The sequence below is a fragment of the Tyto alba genome, unplaced genomic scaffold (genome assembly GCF_018691265.1).
Source record: "Tyto alba isolate M040663 unplaced genomic scaffold, T.alba_DEE_v4.0 Super-Scaffold_9, whole genome shotgun sequence".
Classification (NCBI taxonomy): Eukaryota; Metazoa; Chordata; class Aves; order Strigiformes; family Tytonidae; genus Tyto; species Tyto alba.
Genome location: NW_024881330.1, coordinates 35,322,886 through 35,332,507, shown reverse-complemented (window position 1 = coordinate 35,332,507; position 9,622 = coordinate 35,322,886).

The window sequence follows — 9,622 nt, the reverse complement described above, 5'->3', positions numbered from 1 at the left end:
ACCTTGACCTGAGTGCTTTCGCCGCACTGTGCAGACATACTCCTACTGGAAATGAGATGGTCTGTGCAGTAAGAGAAAGAAAACCAGTGCAGCCCCATCTCAGGTGAACGCAGGTGCTGTGAGGGGAGGAAGGATGTGAAGGTTTCCTCATGCTGGATCCAGTTCTTACAACAGCCCAGTCCCAGATGTCTCATAGTTCTCAATGACAAATCCCTGCACACCAGCCAAATTAGATATGTAACTGCTCCTCTAGAGACAACTGGAGGCATTTCTCCTTTGTATAAGAAAGAAAAGCATGAATGGCATTCAGCACATTTTTTACTTAGAGATAATGTAGCAAACAGCAATTCTTTGAACACCAGAACCAGTGAAGCCCAATTTCCTAAAGATTTGTGTCTGATCATTAGTACTGAATCTAAATTGTAATGTTCATGAGAAGTCTTTTCTGTAACTTGGATATTTATAAGAGCTTCTATGGGGTGAGTTCTCCGGTGCCTAATAGCTCACACCACAGCTTTTTCCATAGTTACAGAATTTTTTTTCCACTACCTGATGAAAACCACAAGATTTTCTTATAAAATTGGAACCAGCTGCTGCCTTAGGGCTTTTCACTCACTAAAGGATTATTCTGCTAAAAGGTGCTAAATATAATAATGCAGATCCACATTACTCTGAGTGAACCTGCTTAAAATATTCAGATGGTGAGAACCATCAGGCATTTTCAATAGTAATAACTGAAAGAGATAAAGTATTTTCTGGGAAGCATTCTCCTTATAAAGAGGTTCAAATGTTGCTCCTAGTCATACTAAATAACCAGGAAATTAGAGGAGGAAAGGACTGTGTACTTACTGAGGCATCCAACCATAAGTCCAGTGTTGTAGATTTTGGCTTCAGCTAATCCACCTCTGTTCTCAACAAGTGTGGACTTTAAAATTACTTCTGGTTTACAGAATTAGAAACAGATCTTATTGCTCTCCTTCTTGGTCTGCTTGGGTTTATTCTTTATTTCAGAGAAAGCCAGTCTCTTATGTAGGAGAAGAAAGATGGAAGTACTTTCCTACCTCAGAATTGATGAAAATTGTAAATTCATCTTCAGTGTATAGAATGGATGGTTACGTCTTTGAATCATGGCAGGAATTCCTTTGAATAACCATCCAATTCTCTAAATAAGTGGTCTTTAAGAGATGGAAGTGTCCATTTGAGAATTTATGCTGGAGTCTCACCCCAAATACCCTAACTGGACTGCACAAGTTCATGACCTGATGGTTTCATGTTTAGAGGGTCACAGCCATTCATCAATCTGAAGATCATGCATAACCAGTTGTCAGTACCCATAGCAAACCCATTTATTCTCAGAATCTCATGTTTGCCAGCAAAATTAAAGATTCAAGTCCAAGAGCCTGTTCTAATAGGTTAGCCATGCTTTATGTAACATACCTGATATTAACATCTGTCTTGGAGAATAAAAGAGAGAGTATATTCAGTGTAACAGCCAGGAAAGAGTGATGATGGGAAAGCAGAGAAAAAGAGCTATATCCCCCCCATGGCTTGCTTTGGTCCCTCCACAACACATTCTGTGGGCAGGTCAAGCTGGCAGTGACTTGTCATAAGTCTCCTCCTTCTCCACAGACACGATGTCCTTCTGCCTCAAATGGACACACAGGCTTTTAGACTTCTCTGTCACAATGAGCTGAATTGCTAAAAGTCTTCTTATTCAGGTCTTCGATCCAGACCAAATGTAAATGCCCCATTTTCTTTATCACAAGGTTTCTCTGCCTCATAATTTGCTTTGGTGGCAGCGATGTGGCATGTTTGGTACTCTTATGAACCCGGTCCTCACTCTTATATCCAGTGCACACAACAGTTGGAGGCAAAGCTAGCTATGTCCAACATGAACTGCATGTTCACTACCAATACAACACAGCACATCTAATTCAACTTTTAAAGTAAATTTACGTGACCTCTTAACAACAGATTTGCTAGAATCATTCAAGGAATGCTTTGAACTTGCGATATGACTTATTTGCACAGGTATTTTCTCAATTAAAAAGACAGTGATAGTGGAGATGGGTTCCCAGAGGTGTGAATACAGAGCAAAGGCAAGAGAATTGCTGCTTCATAGCTACATGCACTATGCCCTGTGCATTTCTACTAGCATGTGTGACATCTGAGTACTGTGATTTATTGTTGCAGGGTCAAAAATATAGTACTGTGGACTACTGTCTTTGCATCTGCAATGGTTATTTTTACAGAAATATTATACTGGAAGAAAACATTCATTTGCCAAAATATACGGAAAAGGCCACACACATGCAGATACTCATGTGTCATCCCCCAATTAAAGCAGTTCCATGATGTGAACTACAGCTGACTGGGCACACCTGAATATGATGGGGAGTTTTTGATGGAAAGTGGGTGGTGGAAAATTGAAGGATGGAAAACCAGGGTAATGACAACAGTTAGCAGAGCAGTCTATTGAATGAGCAACAACAGAACATCGAAATGATGGACAGAAAAGTGGCAGAAAGTGGGGTGTTACAGTGCAGGGATCATGTTGCCATCCTGAGTCTTTGCCAGGTTTGAGAATCGCCTAGTGAGGAAGTGAAATTATATCATGAGATCCACTGTGCATCGCCATCGTCCCAGAAAACTATGCAAATAGCAAATATGAATAACGAGCATTTAAAGCAAGAACTGTGCACCAGGCAAACAATTAATAAACTGGGAAATTTGTCTAAGTCATTTGCAAGCAAATTCCATTAATAGGCAAATTAATAATAATCACACAAGTCTATTTGTTCATAAGTCACTAACAAAGTACAGGGCCTGATTTCCTGCTACTTGCAAGTTCAGCAGTCATCTCCATCCATTCAAAATGAAAGCAATATTTTTCAAATCAGATTTTGTAGGATTCCTACCTTCTTCAAAGTCACTTTGCAGTGATACAAGCAAGGATTCAGATGGCAGTGAGCAAGAGGGTCCACTGAACACTTCTGCCTGCTCAGCTCTGCATATGACAGCTCAGCCTGGCTTCCTATGGATAAATGTATGCCTTTGCCTTTCAGGTTCATTTTCTCTCCACAACCTCTTCCCCACTGCTTCTAAATCCATTAACCCATTTCAAAACATCTTATCAACTTTCACAAAAAATAGTGACAGGAGAGGAACCCACATTAGTGTCTGCTGAGGCTGCAATACACCTTTACTGTTATTTGCCTAATTTAGTGGAAACACTGGCCTTTCAGCACATATGTCACTAGCAGCTAGGGAATGGGATGCAATGGATGGAGGATACTGAGTGTAGCTGTGCAAGATAAGGAGTATTTAAGGAGTATGAAGCAGCAGAGCTTGTGGGAATAAATTTCAAGTACAACTGAAGGGAGTTAGAGGTAAAGGTCACTAAAACATAAAACAAGAGCCACCCCAAAACCAACCTGTTTAACCTAGTGATAATATGAAGTTCTATGACTCTGCTTCCAGTCCTAATCAGCTTCCACATTTCAGACACCATGTTAGTTCATACTCCTCAAAACAGTGTGTTTCACTGTGGTATCTATGCAGTATTTTTTGCGTTCTTCCACTGAGTTGCAAAAGACTTACATAAGCAATTTAAGAATAAGAGGTTTAGTTTTTGTTATTTGCTGTTGTTTAGGGGTTGTTTAGTGTTTTTTTGTTTGTTTGTTTTGTTTTGTTTTTCTTTAATGATAACAATAAGAAATGTGTTATAGCCAATTTAGGAAAATGTGAATATGTAAATTTACACCTCCAAGATGGGGTTTCTTAAACATACCATTTATCCTACACCACGGGAATTTAAAAAACAGCTACAGTAAGTATAAAAATGTCTAATGAAGTATTTCAGAAGAGATTATGGCATGTAACCTGCCAATTGAGATTTGATATACTGCAGGGAAGCCTGAGGACTTGACGTGTAATTTTTAAAAAGTTAGATTTCCTTGACATAAATAGCACCCCATGGTATTAATCAAACCCCACAGAGCCAGCATCTTCAGGTATGCAGAATCTAAAGCAGAGCAGCAACACATACTTGTGTAATAAGAATCTCTAAAACTGTGCATCACTCAGGAAATTATTTCAAAAAGTCAGTCCCTTACTGGTTGTTATTTCTGAAGCTAGTTATGAACATAGAGCTGCTTGAAATATTCCAGCAAAGACAGTGCGTCAGTATCAAGATGCTCACTTAAATTTACTTTGGTTTGGTGAACTTTTATCATCCCAGAGCCTAGCTCCAAACCAACTCTACTTCCTGGCAGGCTGCCTTGGAACCTTGCTGCTCTTTCAAGGAGCGCTTCCAAAGATCAGCTAACCTGCTCAGGAGCCTGACTTGCCATGTCTCAACCGATCTGCTTGGTGGGTCTCTGCAGTCCCTCACGCTAGGGCTGACCTCCATATACTGGTCTACATTCAGATGTCTCTCAGTCAGGACCCTGGGAACCATCCAACTAATCAGGGTTTTCCTCCAGTTTTGCAGCAGCAAAGTGGAAGCCAGTGAGAGCCCTCACTCCCCAAGCTTTCAAGCTCATAAATCTTGGGCTTGAAGCCTGAAGAACCTTACATGGGCTCACTGCACTGATGTCCGGACACGACTGAATTTGTCTGCAGCTCATCAGAGAAGATGGCAGTTTTGTTAGCTGACCTGCTGCCACCCTGGTTGGAAAAAGCAAGTGTTCTCATGAACAGGAAACTCCACTTTTCAGACAGTTTTAAGAAACAATATGGTTCTTTCTCAAAAAGACTTTACAAACTGAAACCATTACCTGGTAACAACTTTATTATTGTTTGTTGTCAAAGAGGTTCCACTTGGGCTAAGAGCTCCACGTACACATCACGGCAGCACTCTCTTCCAGACATTACAAAGGATAAAAGGAGTGTAGGAAAATGTTGGGAGTCAAGGTTAAAGAAAAAGCCGTTAGGTTAATTTATTACTCTATCAGATTTGTATACAATCCCACGGGGGAGGGGAAGTCTGCTTAAATCTTGAAAAATAGCTGAAAGTAATTTGTGGAGTTTTTTAGCTGATGGTTGTTTTGTGCTGCAAGCAGGGAGCAGAACTATGTTCTACGTAATGTGTTATTCACAGCACGAGAAACACAGTCTTAATGCTGGGTCAGGGTTTGCTGGCGTTATCAAAATATTTCATTAAAAAAGGTAATGTCCACAGGTTTTCTGCATCTCAGTCCTGAGATTTAATCCACGGGGAACTAGTTGAAAATGAGAAATAATGATGGGAATGAGATCTCCAAGGCCTAACACTTCACTTGTGAAGACAGGAAGTTTTAAACAAATTATCCAGATTTAACTTATATTTATCAACAGTACGGGTTTATCAGATGTGTAGACAACAGCTTCAGTCTAGTCTCTGGGAAACTCACTCCCCAGTTTGCATCACAAGGTCAGAACAAGACTGTGCTGCCTGGGCACAGCTCAGTGCCCAGGTACCTGCAGAACTGCCCTGCTCATGGAAAGCCTCAAACTGTGTTTCAGGAAAATTAATCTCCCTGTAATTTCCCCAAGATCCCGTTAGAGTACAAGATATGGAGGGAGCTCTCCTCCTGAATGCCGGGCCCTATCTCTCCGCTCAGAGTCTCTGTCCTCTTCTACCCGGCTGCAGGGGAGGAGCATGGGGATTGCCCTTATAATTAGAAGCTTCATACCTCTCACAACTAATCACAGTCTGATCCTCCTCTCTCTGCAACTTGTTTCTTCCCATTGCAAAATCCTCTCCTCCAGGATGTTTCATGCTCTCTTGCTAATAAAGTGAGGTATTCAGCCGGTGAATCTGAGTGGCTGCTGAACATCCCTTCTTCCAGTCCTTTCTGTTTTCCCTCAGCTTTGACCTACACAGAAAATGCCTTCTACTTATGCCTACACTATTGTGACAGATTGCTTTTAATTAATCTATCATTAAATCATATTTGACATAGAGCAGAAATAATCCAAAGCGAAAGCCTAAAAATTCTGTCTCCCATTTTGCCACGCTGGGGAAAGGCAAATAAATTTCTGCCTGCTACATAAACCCCAGGCAGGCGCTGCAAACCTTCAAAGGAGCTGGGAAAGGCCACCTTCCATAAGAGCCCTCTTGGGAATGAAGAGCCCCACTTGTTTGGGGCCAGCACTCTCAGCCCCACCTGCCTCCCCAGCGCTACGCACCGCAGCAGCCAGCGACCGTAGAAGAGGCAGTGGATGCTCCTGAAGACACGAAAGCCATCTCCTCAGAGATGATATTTAGGCAAACACATTTTTTGCATTGTAGAGCTTGCAGAGTTCAAAGCTAGAAGGCAGTATCTGTTCACCGAGACAAGCCTCATGCTAAGTATACGTTTGGCTATAAGCATGCCCTGGCTCCCCCTATATATTATAAACAGGACATGTCAGGTCTTTAGAATGACAGGATTGGGTTTTATCTGACTGTTTTTTTGTCATAAACTTGGACCAAGCTACTACAACTTCTAGAAGGCAATAATAGAGCAAGTTTAAACCTGGGATATACCCTACCCTACCTGGGAGTCATGAGCAAAGCTGAATCATTTCTCAGGTTGTGCCCTGGCATGAGGTCAAAACAAAAGATCTCAGTTTAAAGGTCTGCAAGTAACACTGGACAACATTTTAATTGACAGTAAGGATTAACATTCAGCTCATGTTTTTAAAACAAAACAAAACAAAACAAAACAAACAACAAACAACAAACCAACTATGGAGATTACACTATGAAATATGATTTTATTTTTTTTTTAATCAAAATGTAACCCATTACAGGAGGTTAAAAAAAAGACTCTTGAGTTTGTGGAAATCATCTCCATCTTATGTTACACAAAGGAGAATCCTACATCCACATGTTGCAGACCGGAGCTCCAGTAGCCGCTCAGCAGGCATTCTGTCTGCTTGACATAGAAGTCAACCAGTAAATCTTATCTATTTGACTTCTACATATGAGGAGATGCCCAAATTTTAAACAAATTGGTTTATAATCAACTCTAATTCAACTGTAATCAGACTGATATGTCTTTGTTTAGTTCAAGTTTGGTTTCTGTTTCTGTCATGTTGTGTCTACAGTTGATTTTAGCCCTGACAGCAATTACTATTTTCTTGCAGAGATTTGTCCAGAATAAATAAAAAAATAAATAGATAGATAGATAGATAGATAGATAGACAGACAGACAGATAAATTTCCACCCAGAAAAGAAAGGAACAATGGATCAATTTTCACAAACAGCCAAAAAAAAACAGCCCTCAAAACCCATCCAAGTCATGGTTAATTTGATAATGGCATCTTGCCTATGATCTGTCTGTCCTTCGTGTCTATGCTTGTGCTCAGCTCCGTGCCTGGTTTTGTGGTACCTTGCCCTGTAAGATTCCACTTACTGCGCTAGAGAGGAAAGAGCTGCCACTATTACCGCTGTGTGCAGCAGTGTATCATTCCTAGACATGTCTACATGATAGCCTTTGAACTCTAGTGAGGCTGCTGTCTCACTTCATCCTGTGGAAGGGCCAAAAACCCTTCCAGGAGCTACTGTAGAATCCAAAACTTGGAGAAAGTGTGTTGGAGTATGATCTGTGGCAAGAGGAATAGAAAACATATTATACTGAGCTGGAGAAATCTGATGAAAGGAAAACAAAACCTGAAAATGAGGGGGGGGAAAAAACCCAACAAACCACTCATTAGGAAGCATGGAAAGTTATTCCATGATTCAGGAAGTCCCTAATCCAGACCAGACTTGGTCTGAACTGTGGTGGGCTATGCTATTGCCAGATGCTATTTCCAGTGTAATTTATTTTAAGAGACTTGGCCAAGAAGCTGCCTTTGTTTGACTTGCTTTTATCTGGAGGTCTTGAGTGATAGAAAGGGCACTGGGATGGGGTTTGCTCTTCTAGAACAGAACCATCTTCTTTTTGCCACTGGACTCACCAGTGGGAAATTAGAAAACATCTCCGGACTACCTGACATTCCATTTTGACATTGCAGTAACTAAGATGGTTACACTCAGGAAAACGAACAACTATTTATTTAGACAGGCAGGCCAACTTTGATGCTGATGACAGCAGTTCTCCTGTTGCTGGTGCTTCTTGTAATATCTGCTCCTACAAGTGAGGAGAATCGCCATTAAGTCAGCCTGTAAGAGGACCATTCCCTTCTCCACAGGGCAGTGCCTCCAGCGTTGCTGGAACAGGGACTGAAAGCCCTGGCGTGAGCTGAAATGGGGTCCTGGGCCATGGGCAGGGGCTGGGGGAGCCCCCAGGGGAGGCAGGGCAGGGCCAGCAGCCCTGGTAGTGCCTTCAGGGCCCTGACAAACACAAATCCACTCTTCTTTCTTCAAAGGGCAGCAAATGTGTGGGTCACATGAGTTCACTGGTGTGGTCAAAATGGTCAGCAGTGGAGAAGACAGTTATTTCTGGTGACAGTTATAGTGTGATTTTGAATGATCCCTCTGCTGCATATCAAGATTTAACTATACCTTTCCAAATGTCTGCCCATCTTCCTCCATCCATGCTATCCCCTGTAAGCCCTCTCCTCTCACTCCAGAGAGGCATTTGGGAATCACTGCCTCACAGAGACCTAGTGGGCTCATCTGTGGAAACCAGGCGTGAAGCAAGGAGGAAGAGATCCAGCAAGTTTACGAGGCTGGTCTTGATGAAAGGTGCTCTGAAGAGCATTACTGTAGTGACGGATAAAAATCCTGCAACAGAAAGCTTGGTAGGAAAGAGATTTCTCTTTTATTTAAGCTGTTTATTTCTTCCCCTTATCTGACCAACTGAAACAAAACTGCTCTGAAGGAAATATTTCCCACACGGTCTGCAAGACACTGGTCATCAGCATGGCCATACAATTTGCACTTTTTTTTTTTCTGGTAAATAGAGGAAACACAAAGGCTTGCTTTCAATTTCCAAACACACTGCTATAAGAGCAGAAAATGTGTGTTCATGAGTAGAAAAGCCCCAAGTCTAGAGAGGGAGTAACGCAAGAACAGTTAGCATTTGTTTATGAAGAAAAATCGACCCAGTGATGTAAACATATATCTAGGTATGATAATACACCTCTAAACGCAAAAATTATTCCTCAAAATAAAATTATTTTACTGTGGACTCACTAGCTCAATAAAATAATTTTTATTGAAGAATAATTCCTCTTTTTTGAAAGCAGATTCATTGCTTATTCTGGAGCAGTGTCTACACAGCATGCACACTGGCATAGCTGGAGAACAGCAGGAACTCTCCTATCAACTCCACTTTCTGTCAGTTTTGCCAGTAAGCAAGTCCTAATAGTGTCTGGGTGCATGTGTATGAGACAGCAATGAGTGAGTCTCCCTTTATCAAAAATACTGAAAAATAAAATATTAAAATCTCACAGAGACTTAGTCTGCTTCTATAAAACACCTTACAGCCTTCAAAACCACTCACTGCATCATGAAAAGCAGTAGAGGAGCACTGAAGCTCCTGAGAACCTGTTATTTCACGAGCATCTGAATGAATGAACTCTGGTTTCCTACAGCTCTGTCTCACGGGTTCTACCAGCTGCAATGGATAAGAGGACACAAGTTCCACTTGAATTTGTCTCAATGATGTGACATATACATGCAGATTTTGAGGTACATAATAACACATG